This window comes from Myotis davidii, unplaced genomic scaffold (genome assembly GCF_000327345.1).
Source record: "Myotis davidii unplaced genomic scaffold, ASM32734v1 scaffold187, whole genome shotgun sequence".
NCBI lineage: Eukaryota > Metazoa > Chordata > Mammalia > Chiroptera > Vespertilionidae > Myotis > Myotis davidii.
In genome coordinates, this window is record NW_006383018.1 from 6,925,312 (window position 1) to 6,938,960 (window position 13,649).

Consider the following 13,649-nt stretch of genomic DNA (forward strand, 5'->3'; position numbering starts at 1 on the left):
TATAAAAATAATAAAAGTAAATATACTTCCTTACAGTGGTTCTCAACCTTCCTAATGCCGCGACCCTTTAATACAGTTCCTCATGTTGTGGTGACCCCCAACCATAAAATTATTTTCGTTGCTACTTCATAACTGTAATTTTGCTACTGTTATTAATCATAATGTAAATATCTGATATGCTATATGTGTTTTCCAATGGTCGCGACCCACAGGTTGAGAACCGCTGCAAAAAGTCTATATAGAGAATGTTATTTCCTTTCTATCGGAAAATCAGTGACATCATCACAGAAGACAAGAAAAATCCTGCGAGATGGCCCTCATCCAGCTAATAAAATAATTGGCACAGAAAGGGATAGAAAATATCCCCTATCGTTGCAGAGAAGGCAGCAAAAGACATAGGGATGATGCCTGACAGCCTGGATTCTAGGGCCCAGATAGAGACCCACACGGTGAGGGAAAAGGTGGTGAATTTCATATTCCTTACTGTGTTCCAAATCCGTTTCCCCAGACTGGTCCTGAGTTTTAAGCATCTATGCCTCCCTTAAGGACTCACAAAATTTCCAAAAGCTCCATGTATTTTTACACGCTACTCCCTGGAATTCTTGACTCCTGCCCACGTAACTAGTACAGACATTCATGTATCTGCAGTGGACTGATATTGCCATTCCCCTGCCCTGGTGAACATGGATGTGCCCGGGCCCACATGGAATTCAGGAAGCAGAATGAGGGTGGTGACTAACACCATGAAACCTTACCCTCAAGTCAGCAAATGAAGGCTAGAGCTGTGCCTCTTAAAAACAGGCCCCAAGGATCTTCCGGGCTCCCACCACAGGGCAGGGCACTGACCCTGATTGAAGAGCTGGACTACAAGTCTGATTCACAGGACCAAGTGGAGTGGAGGGGAGGTCACAGAACTGGAAGCACACCCAGTCCAGTTCTGGACACCTGCCCGTCTGCCCACGAATGACCATTGTGGAATCGAAGGCACGCGGGCTGCGCCAAAAACTCAGCCTGAAGTCTCCATACACGGCCCAGCCCTGCAACCACAGCGGTCTCCATTCCAGCCCTGGCTACCATCCGGAAGGCATCTGTTGCCTCCCGCTTGGCCTGCAGCTCTGTGGTCCCAGTATAACCCAGTGGCCATCAATCTCCATCTCTGCTAAATGTCACCCTACTTCTAACTCTAACTGACTGCAACTTGCCCTTTGGGATAACAGCTTTACTCCTGAGTGCTCTCCGCTAAATGAGTGCCACCTTGTCTCTTTCCTCCACATCATCATTATAATTAATAAGCAACAATATCATCCCTGGTGGTTATGTTATTATTAGGTGTTAACTGGCCTTAGCATCATTATCTCATTAAGCCTTTCCACCTAAATTACTTTATCAGCTTCCCTCCAAAGGGGGTCTGGTCCTGTCTGGCTGAAAGGGTTCCCCTGCATGAACACACGAAAGCACAAGGATAAGCACGGGCATTTAGACCCGTTCCAGACATTAATCATCTTGAAAAATCAATCTTATTTCTACTACTAGGAATATATATGTTACATTGCTATCAATCCTCTCATCCAAGTGCTTAAAGCCATACTCAGAAGCTTTTTAACTCACTCATTTTTATGAGGAAAAAAGGTTGAGGGAATACATTCTAAAATACTTACTACAGTTAAAACTACCCTCCCCACCCTCCCCATCACTGCCCACATTTCCATTTGGATAAATTTTCTCCAGTTCTTTCAGTAAGAGGCTGAATTTCAACATTTTCATAGAAAAGGCTATGGACAGATTTGCTTATTTAGTCCCCATTTCAGTGGTTCTAGATGCAATCTCTTCTTCAACTCCCCCCAATAATGCATATTAGCTTTCTTTCCTTTCATAGTGTTCATTTTATAATTTGGCCTTTTGTAAAAGGGAGAGGAGGACAGTTTTATTCACAGATGAGTGGAGAACATAAACTAATGCATTTCCCTAGAATGCTTTCCTTCCTGAGGACTACTGCTTCCTCTGTTGTCCTGGCAATTTCATGCTGACCATGAACTCTTTTCATCTTGTCTTTCTTTATTTCTAGATTGTACACGTTTTCCAAAGGTTGGGAGACATTCTACCAGGGGTTCAGACTTGCCTCTTGCAGGCATTAGTCACGTTTTGCTTTCCATCCCCATTACCTCCCTGCTTCCTAGCCTTAATCATCATCCATGTAATTCATCATTCATCCTCGCTTTCCCTAGTAATTTCCTATTTTTAAATGTCTTATTATCTCATATTCCTCATTACCCTCATTATCCTTCCAACTCTGTTGTTTATTTAATTTTCTCACAAACTGTGTAGTCTTAGTTGGTTTGTGGCATTTGTTCCCCCTTCCTTGCCCCCAATCCATAAGTCATCTCTCGTCCCGCTTCTTCTGCTTTCAGAGTTCCAAGTTTTTGTTTTTCTTCTGAAGGTGCAGGTCATGGTTTGAAATGGTGATGAATCTTAATGTTCCCAGACTCTCTTCTTATTTATTTACTTAGTTTTTTCTTACTTTATTTTTATTGTTGACACTATTTGCCCACCTCCATCCAGCCCCCACACCCCTTCCCTCTGGTTATGATCACACTGTTGTCTGTGTCTGTGTGTCAGGCATATATGTTCTTTAGCTAATCCCTTCGCTTTCTTTCATCCAGTCACCCCTCTCCTCCTCTTTGACAACTGTTGGTTAATTTTTAATAGCAATTTTCATTCCAAGGGGGAAATCATCGTTCTCAAGTCTTCCCACAGAGGCAATCAAATATACGAGGTCTTTTTTCTAGTTAATTTGGGATACAGATCTCAAGTGAAAGACTTCACAGTTGGATGGTGTACATCTGTAAAGCATTGACCATTCTTCGTTCCTTTAGCAACTGAACCATGGCCAAAAACACATAGTAATGTCCTATGAATTTATGTCATTTGAACCTTTTCTCTCAGGGATTTAAAGTAAATCCCTAAATGCAAATCCTGCTGCCATCAAACTTTCTGGCAGTGCTCAGCCTCTCTTCCTAGAAGAGCGTGATGGTTGTTTTATTAATGTTTTGTTTGTGTTTTGTTTTGGAAACTTCAGGACCTTCTTTCTTTTTCTTTTGATCTTCCTTTCCTCCTCCTGAAATCTCGGGATAAATGATTTTAGCATCTCTAGAGACACTTCCCTTTATTTTGTCCATGTTAGGATCCTTCCTCATCTCATCTTTTTCCAATGATACCTTCCTAGTTCAATTGATAGGGGCCAGTTCCCATTTTTGCAATCTCACCTTTGTATTCTCCCTCGCTTGCCCACTATCACTTTTACTCCACACACACACACTGTATTTCTGACCCTGACCAAGTTCAGCAGTTTGTATGGCTGCTGCAATTCTCACAGCCTGTCTCTCAGGTCAAGAGGGTGGCCTTCTTGTTCCCACAATGCCCTTCATTGTGGGCAAAAGAAATGTCATCGTGGTGCTGGCAAAGGAAAAGCATCATGATCACCGACTTTGTTAGTGATGACCCCAAGGCAATGGAGGTAAACACGTTGACCCAGGGACAGCTCATTACTACGCCATGATGAAAGGAAAAATTGGGGTAATTTCTCCAACTTGAACTAGCTGCCTATTGTCTTTCTCTGGAGTTCTATGTTCACTTTTCAAAGCTTATTGATTTTCCTATTCCATCATAGGTATATGATGTCTTACACCAGAAAAAGTTTAGTAAATTGAAACCACCAAATCCTAATATTCATTTTCATGTGATTATGACTGTACTGTCATTCTAAGCTAGCCAAAGTTTTACATTGCCTATACAGTGGGAAAGCCCACTGTTGCTTTGAAAAGAATCAGGTTCCTCTGTGTTAATCCTTTCATATGGGACCCTTTTTTCTACAATTTTTTTCTAAAATATGACCCTTTTCCCCCTCACTATTATAATTCACACACAATTTCTCTGGAGGGTATGATATAGTCTAATTTTCTTCATTATTCAATTTGGATCCCGTTAAGTGAGACAGGCATTCATGACAAGAAAGAACATTTAAATTTTGGCTAATAAGTTCATTAGTATTCAGAAAGCTTTGTGCCCCTCATATTTAATAAATCTTTCCATTACAGAGTAAGAAATGCTGCAAAATAGTCAAACAAATTAGCAGTGGGGGCACCAAGAGAGCACATCCATCCCTGATTCAGAGATGTCTTCGTTTATCAGTTTTCTGTCAATCAGTAAAACAAGAAAAATGAAACATGCAATTATATACAAGGAGACAGGACTTCTAATTCTTTCACCCGAGCTGAAGCAAAAGAGTTTTAATTGCTCTGAAAAATGAGATTTTTGTTTTCTCTCAAGAGGGACGGAAAAACAAATATAAATCGCCTTAAAGTCGATGACTGGAGCTGCAGGACTTGACTATCCAAAGCAGAGGTGGGAAGGCCAGTCCATCATCTGTCCTCTGTCTTCACAATGGCCAATGTCCAGATATTTGGAAATACGAGATGGTTGACAACGTTTCCTCTTCTACTGCAGCTCCTTCAGCACGTAAGAAAAAAATAGTCCCCTTTTCATTACAATGCTTAGAGTCATATAGATTTACTGATACTGTTTCTGCTTAATGGGAGTAACACTGCACTAAGGTATTTGAATATGCTGTCATTTATTCTGGGATCGATTTTTCATTTATTTGAGTTACTAGGCCCTTTGTTTCTCTCCTAAGTCCTGGCAGCCATCCGATCTTATGAACTTTACACTATTTTTAGCATATTTACAAGAAGGGAAGTAAGGTCAAGGAGAAGAGATGAAGCACTAATCAATCCATTTATTAATGTTGCACATGTGCAAAGAATGAAAACAAAAGAGAAAATTAAAGCTCTTGGCTATGGAGAGTTATAGGCATTAACCAGAGGTATCCATACATTCCTTGACCTCAAATGGGAAGTGAAATTGAGAGTCAAAAGTAATTAATTCCACCATTTAAGCCAGACATTGAAGTCTCTAAAACTATTTCCCAGGGTAAAATTCTCAAACCAAACAGTTTGTGTCAGCAATTCTAATTAAGAGATTTCATAGGTTATTTTTCTATAAACTTGCTACACTTAGAGATATATGTCAAATAGAATTGTTAACAATGGAAAAAACAAAAATGAGAAGTCGTTTACATGGGATTCACATTGGAGTATAGGAAAATGTCAGGTTTACCTTGGATCTGCAAACCTATCATACACCTGGCACAGAGCACATGGTATATGCTTAGTAGAAATGTGATGAAGGAAAGGAGAGGAAGAAAGGCAGGGGTAGAAGAAAGGATGAAGGAGGGAATGAAGCTGCTATGGGCTCTACAGGTATGTTTTAGAACCTTCTCAACTCCAAAGGGGAAAGGCAGACTCATTATATCCTACAAGGTTGATAAACAGCCCCCTGCCCCCCCCCCAAAAAAAAAGCCTGTCAAGTGCAGATCCACTTGACCTGGCAGCTTAGGAACAGGAGTTAGAAACAGTTGGCAACCACAAATTGTCTAGTAGTCTGGGGCCTGGTGTTAACATTTTTAGAGCTTGAAAGGGTCTTGGAGTCACCCAAGAAGCCTCTGAGTGGATTGTGATGTGACTTGCCCACAATCACATAGCTTGTTATCATTAGAATAAAGACCAACATTTCTCACACTGCAGTTTTCCTACATAAAACATGATAGCTGGTCTCTGAATTCTGTCCGTTCTTATTCCCCTCCCCAGGAGCATTTTCCTAACCTGAGCCCCTTCCCTTGACACCATGAAGCTTTATACTGCTTGCTAGGGAAACAGTCCACGCTGGTTCACAGGGCATTACTAGAATGCAGCTTATATGTCTTATAATAGCATGGCCCCTAGGCATGACTAATTGGAAACCGGGGCTCAAAAAAATATTTCTGGCCACTGTTTGCTGTGGCCACTGCTCTTCACATTTAAGAGAAAGCAAAAATATAAGTTTCATGAGGTAGGAACCTTGTCTGTCTTGCTCCTAGGTCTCCACAGTGTCCAGCTGTTATTTAACAACTTGTTGAATTATTGAACATGACTACCAGTTTCATAGTTCAAGATTCCAAGAACATTTCTTGATGTCCTCATTTACAAATAGCCAGCAATATCACTCTTAAGACAAACTCTACATGGTGTCGCCAATGATCTAATTAATTCAACACAGAGTCTGATCTCCCAATGCTTCGGCAAAGAGTTCAAGCTTCATTTGACTTGATCTTCTCTGTTAACAACTCTCACCCACAAGTGAATGAATAGACATTAAAGGCTAACATCCTAGAACTGAAATATAGGAAGTTTATGACTCTTCATTTTCAAATCCTGGAGTGCAGAACAGAGACATGTAGGCTAATAAATTGGTCTCCTTCAAGCCACTACTTACTGGGTCTTTGCTAGAGGACCTGCTGAGCTCTGCATGGGGGAGAACAAAGCAGAATGACCACTAGGGTAGTCTGCCTACCCACCATGGTTACAAACAGTCCAGCTGGGGCTCCCAATTTTTATATCCCAGTAGGAAAAACAGGAGCCCTGCAATAAATCATCCCCACTCTCTTCTATATTCTTATTACTCCCTTCTTCCCACCCCTAAGGAATTCATCAAACCATTCCTTCCAGCCCTAAAAGAAGTACTGGTATTATTTCCATCTTTTTGTATTCCATGAATGTGTTAGCGCACTATGGACATTTCCGTGCCCTTATCAGTTAGTTCTCCAAGCAGTTGTCCAACTGGTCTGTCTTTAATCTGACCCCATTGGCAGCCATTACTTGAATGAAGAAGGCAATTTAGTTGAAACTGCAGTTGCTGTTCTTCTTTTCTCAGGGGTAGGTAGCCCATCCCGAGGTCTTCTTGCTGATGGTGTCCAGGGGCCAGGTTTCAAGAAGCTCAGTGGCAGCCGCGCGAAGCAATATAGGAAAAGGCCATGCTCCTCCAAAGGAGTGGGTTTTCTTTCTGTCTCAGCAACTGTAAAATTATAAATCAAAGATTATAAAGTTAAGCCATGGCTCAAGTGAGGATCTTGGTAAATACGCGGCTTAAAGAAAACCCGATGACGGATTCATTGGCATCTACACGAAGTCTGTGGTTTTCCAGACAATGCAGCGGAGACTTGGGAACACGGAAAGCATGCCTGAGGATTCCCCACTCCTGCATTTGCTTTGCTGTCCCAAAGAAAGAGGGGGAAAAAAGTGTAATTGTAACTGCATACAATTAAATCTGCATGCAGAAAAGATGTAAAATGAGTGGGCCAGGGAGAAAAGGAAAGACCATCCCAAAACAGCCTCTGCTTCCTCACAGTGCTTCACAGGGCTGGCCTGAGTGGGAGCTAAGTAAATAATTATTTTTGGAGAAAAACATGGATTTAAGATCCTGTGAAAAGTTAAAAGCATAGTGACCCATGCCTTACCCAGTTCCTGGGCGACCAAAATGACTATTTCCTAAAGTCATTAACAAAATAACACAGTGGTCCAGATGAAGCATCACTAGTTTAGGGCATTTCTTCCAAAAGCACCATGGGAAATGTGTTATAGCACCATTGCCAAGGTGCCAGGCAAAACCACCAAATCAGTGACTGGCTTCCACCCCCTTCCTTGATGTGCCCTCTGTCCTTTCCTCAAGCTCCAGGAACCCAGTGTACATGTGTTGTTATCCACCCACTCAAGTTTCTTTAATTTAGAATACCAGTTAAACTGAAAGTCTTCCAATAGCTAGATTTACTCAAATCCTAGAGTATTAACAGTTGGTGGCTTTAACATGCCCATGGGATATTTGCAATTTAAAAATGGAGCTCATCTACATGAAACTCTTTAACTACTGGAATATGGGAAGAAGAGAGAGGAGGGGTTAAGCGAGCAAGGAAAGAGGAGGGGCTTCCCATGCTTGTTTAATCTCACGACCAATCCACACCAACTACCAAACCTCTGAACAGTGGGCTTCAGCAACTTTGCCTCCAATGACATTACACAGCTGCTAACCTGGGACTGAGATAGTAGTTATATCCTCACAGCACCCAAAAAGGAGGAGCCTCTACATGTGAGCCTGTAGAAAAGGCACCTACAGGTATCAGTGATCTTGTCTGCATTCCAGTATCTAACCCTGTTCCAAATCTCTCACTTTACAAAGAAGCAAACTGAAAAGCGAGTGGCCTACCTAGTGAAACACCAGAATTGACTAAAATGTAGGGCCAAGACTGAGCCTAGGTCTCCCAAATCCCAGTCCACAGCCCTGCCCAAGTAAGTCCCCATGAGCACAACACATTGTCTTTGCTCCAGACACAGACAGGAAGATCATGTTCTTCAAACTCCAGAGCGATATTTGGGTAGTATCTGAGTAGTAATTTCCATTTCTAGACAACAGTCTGGTTCAGTGGGTCTAAGAGCAGTATTTGGGTAGTATGAGTAGCGATTTCCCCTTCCTGGACAACAATCCGGCTCATTAAGTCCAGGGAGACACAGGAATGTTAGCTCATTCCCTGGGGGATTCTGATCAGTGAGTGTAGGAACCACCCCTACCTGCTTCACTTGTTGTTCCTCTACCTATCAGCACCATGCAGCCAGTTGAAGGTCCCCCTGAGGGACTGCTGGGGACATCTACTGGAGCCTAAAGATCAAAAGGCTGTGACCATTGGTGCACAAGTCAGAGCCCTGAAGGCAAACCAGAGCCTCAAACAAAGAATGATTAAAATGCACAAGAAAGATTTCCTCTTAGGCCCTGTTGACCTTAATGACTTTGTGGCTAGCAATATCGCAGCAATACCCTCCAGGTTCCTGTATAATCAATCTTCCAACACAGTGCTGAGCCCTTACTTTGAGTAAGACTGTACCCAGGGCTGAGATGGACAAAGCAAAGTAAGGCCTGGTTGTAAACAATCTATTAGGGAGATTAGACATGTATACTTAAGAAGAGTATCAACATGACAGAGCAGTGTCCTTGAAGATGGAACACAACACCACAGCTCAGTGTCATACAGGCATGTCCCATGCAATTAAATGTTTTCCATACCCATTGCCTGGCAGAATCTTGTAGCAGATCCTACCGCCCCGAGGTGCTGATTCAGTGAGCCCGAGGAAGAGCACAGAACCTGTATTTTTAACCAACTACAGGTGAATCCACAAATGGACTTTTAAGATTCTTATAGTGTTTTTTAAGGCTGAGCTGAGAAAAATCCACAGGAATTAGGATGTTGTATTCTATATTCATGGTTTGCAGCCCCTCAGCATTCCTGGCTACTCAACTGGGCCCCTGAAACCCATGTCTGTTTGGTTTTGTTCCTCTGAGGTCAATCTTGGGCGATGCTAGCTTCCTACTTTTTATTTCCTACATAAATAAGATGGAATTCCTCTTCCCAGTAGGAATTTGTTTTCTGGAAAAGGATGCAGCTTTATTCTTCAGGGAAACAGGCTAAAGCCCATGTACAGCTGTCTATTATATGGTTCTATTTATATAAAATGTCTAGAATAGGCAAATCCATAGAAACAGAAAGCAGATTAGCGGTTGCCAAGGGCTGGAGGGTAGATCTGAGAGATGACAGCTAAAGAGTCTTTTGGAGGAATGACAGAAATGTTCTGGAATTAGATAGTTGTGATGATTGCACAACTTTGTGAATATGTTAAAAACCACTGTATTGTACATTCTAAGAGGGTGAATTTCATGGTATGTGAGTTATATCTCAATTTTTTTTATTAGTTAAGGTATTACAAATGTGTCCTCATCCCCCCCCCCATTATATCTCAATTTTTGAAAAGCCTGTATCAATGTGCAAGCACCACATAGCACATACAGGGGGGTGACCTGGCTCCTGAGTCCTCAACAGAGGCAAAATTTTGCCAGGACAGCTGGTGACAATAATAGCTACCATTTACTGCCTACTTACTATGTGGCAGACACCCATAATACACACAGTATACATGGTTATCTCAGATGATACATCATAACCAAAGATGCGGATACTAGTGTTTTACTAGTAAGTGTTATCATTAATATTTTTACAGATGGTAAAATTGAAGCACAGTGAGATTAAATAACTTGACCAGGCTCATAGCTAGTAAGTGGCAAAATTGAAAGCTAGAGAGGTATGGTTAAACAGGTGCCTAAAGACTCTGCCCAAAACCATGCCCTTCATGGATCTGATACTCCCACCATTAGATTTTGCAGAAATAATAGTAATAGTGATAAAAATGTAGCTAAGTTTATTTAATGTTTTCTATGTTCCCATCCCTTTACTAAATTCTCTACAAAGATCATCTCATAAAAACTCCCAATTTACAGAAATGAAAAGTGAGGCAGAGAGAATGCTTAAATAACTTGCCCAAAGCCACATTGCTAGTAAGTGATGGGGTCAGAATTTGAACACAGACCCTTAGTGTTAAGCCACTTTGTCAGAGATCCAAACTCAGATACCTACAGGGGCCAGGAGTATGAAAGCACGAAGTGGGCCCCATATATTTCCTGAAATGCAAAACAGCAACTTTCCATCTTTTCTTTATCTATGAGATGGGGTAAAATTTTCTCTTAATACTATAAGGCCAAACAAAGCACAAGAGCAATGATAAATAGCAAATGATACTTTGCTTGAATGTTGAGAATACAAAAGGCTGTGGCAGAAACTGTGGCAAATTGGAGAAAAGCCCACTTCATCTAAAGGGGCAGCCACCATTCAATGCCAACCCTCTGTTATCAAGTGGGGACATGGTGCAGTATTGCCATATTTTCTGAGAGAAACTAGAAAAACAGATTTTTACATGAAATCTTTCAGTTTTTAAAAAATGGCAAATAATTCTACAAACTAGATTGGGCCTGTAGAAGTCACTCTTGACCTCTGTATATAGTAAAACACCTCCCCAAGCAGTTCTATGTGATTGGAATTTAGGACTGGGGTAAGAACGTGACAGAGTGAGTCTGGAATGATGAGGAAGATACTTGTTGCACTAAAGAAGGTAAATATTATTCTACAAGCCAGGGAAAGCAAAAGCTCTGTTATTTTATTTTAAGAACAGGAAGGTGCTCTGGCCAGGTAGCTCAGTTGGTTGGAGTATTGTCCGATACACCAAAAGGTTGGGGATTCAGTTCCCAGACAGGAAGCATGTGGGAGGCAACTGGTTGAGGTTTCTCTCATACCAATCTCTCCCTCTCTCTCCCTCTCTCCCTCTCTCCTTCTCTCTCTCCCCCTCTCCCTTCCTCCTTTTCTCTCAAAATCAATAAAAAACATATCCTTGGGTGAGAATTTTTTTTTCAAATTTATTCCATTGATTTTTCACAGAGAGGAAGGGAGAGAGATAGAGAGTCAGAAACATCGATGAGAGAGAAACATCGATCAGCTGCCTCCCGCACATGCCCCACCGGGGATGTGCCCGCAACCCAGGCACACGCCCTCGACCGGAATCGAACCTAGGACCCCTCAGCCCGCAGGCCAACGCTCTATCCACTGAGCCAAACCGGTTCCGGTGAGAATTTTTTTTAAAAGAAGAGGAAGGCATCAGAAAGACATCTCTGAGAACACTGTGAAGTGTGAAATAGCTGGAAGAGAGAACTGAGGCAATGAGAAGTGGGAGGACATTGCAATAGTCAACCCTACACAAGGCAATGGCCATGGAGGCAAGAGAATAGACTTAAATCAACTAATAGCAAAGACCTTCCTTAATAAATAATAGATTTGCTTTTATCAAAAGAGTGTATAGATACACTGTATTATACTAGCATACCCATAGCATCACTTGATAAAGAAAAGACCATTAACATGAAGAGGGAGACATTAGCAAATGTGAGAAGAAAGCCATGAGAGAAATTAGAGAGGAGTTTCTGGATACAACTAGTTTGCGGTTGGGTTTGGCACATAAAAAGGAAAGAAAATGTTCATGGCTGGGGAGGAAACAACTTGAAAATTGCCTAAGAAAACAAAAAGTAAATGAGAGAAATAAAAAGAACACATTAAGAAAAAATATAGGAGACCAGCAGGGGAAAAATAATTAGGCAATGAAGAGCAGTGAAGGTCCCTAACATCCAGATTTAATGCAAATGAGAGAAATCGGTGAAGGCATTTGCAAAGGATGTCATAATGAAGGCACCAAGGAGATGACTTCAACAGAGACAGAACTCAAGAATAGAGACCACAATGGACATACTTATAAGGAGTAGAAGAAAAAGAGGGCCAAAATATGGGAATGAATTTTAGCTATTGGAAACCAATGGGAATAGATGAGTTTTAGAGATGTCAGAAAGGAAAATATGACATGATTTTGGAATAGTCCCAGAGTGAAAATAAGGTCTAGTCTGTAACAAAATACAAAGTCCCTCTCCACTAGTTCTTAAGAAAGAGCCTTGAGGTTAGCCAAGGATAATACCAGTGTTGCATTCCGAGAGTGTGAAGAGGAGAATACAGTTACCAGAAAATTCCCAAAGGGAAGGAAGCAAAGATTTTTGTCCTTACCAAGCTTGATTTTCATTGGTTATAACATTGCCCAGCCTGGAATAGATTGTTCCACAGAACCAACTTCTTCAGAGGTAACCTTGTAATGGCCGAGAACATTCTGGGAGAACTGTAGGAGTCACAAAGGCAGAAGAGGGGAAAGGAGGAACCTTTGCCATACACAATCCAGAGATAAAGAGGACCAACAACAGTAACAAAAGATCTTATTTAAAAGCATGAAGTTGTACATTAAAGGAGAGGAAATACAAGTATGGAGGAAGGAGTATTACTGATAGCAATAGGGACAATCATTTAAATGTATGTCAGGAAATACCTGGCAGCTTAATACAGTATTATAAGTTTGATATCAGATAGGCCATGTTACTCCATTTTGCAAAATAAAGTGTGGGGGGGTATGTAAAATAGTTACTTGCTAAAAGTCACATAGATAGTAAGTTTTAGAGCTAAGTCTTAGTGGATTCTCCAGCTTATGCATTTTCCACTATCCCACACTGACTACAGGCCATCTTCCACCTGGATTACTGCAAAAGCTTTCCTAAGTGGTATATCTCTCACCCTTTCCATCCCCCATTTAATATGTAGCTCACGCAATATTCTGAAATGCAAATTTCACATTAGCACATACCCTGGCATATCATAGGTGCTAAACACATATGTTTTGAAATGAATTAATATATATGATAGGGCAAGGACTGTCACTGGTTACTAAGTGGAACTATATCAGATGCCAAACCCATAACTGGTCCCAAAGTCCCTATTCTTGGTACCTACAATTTACATCCAGGCCATTGCTATAGATTCTCTTCTTCGATATTCCAAAAAATTCACCAACATTTTATTGAACATATGTTCTATGTGCTTCCTGTGCTCAGAGCTATAAAGAATTCCATGAACAAGATTCAATTCTTGCCCTAAAAAAGCTTATAGTCTAGTGGAGGAGCCTTCATTTTGCCAACATATTGAAACTCACATTCTTTTTAATTCCTTTCAGGACTAAGCTGACAAGCAATCCCAGACAGGTTAAGTATTTGGTAATTGCCAATTGACTATCACTTATAGGACTACACTGGGTCTTGAGAGCTCAGGTCAAATTTTATTCTTCATTATCATCCTACTGGTTAACGTAGTACCTGGTATATAATAATAGGTTTAAAATGAATGAAAGAATAAATGAATGAATGAACAAGCAAACAAGTCAAGTTTTGTAATAAAGCTTTGGACAATGAGTCAGAATCTCAGCAGG

General features: G+C 41.1%; 1 long non-coding RNA gene across 1 annotated transcript in view; it reads left to right on the plus strand.

The window, feature by feature from the left end:
- The first annotated feature begins 3,789 nt into the window (after window positions 1-3,789).
- Window positions 3,790-13,649, plus strand: part of LOC102752937 — a 27,552-nt gene continuing 17,692 nt past the window's right edge. Inside the window, exon 1 of the long non-coding RNA XR_436504.2 lies at window positions 3,790-4,515. This is a non-coding gene — a long non-coding RNA (uncharacterized LOC102752937). The remainder of the gene's footprint in view (window positions 4,516-13,649) is intronic.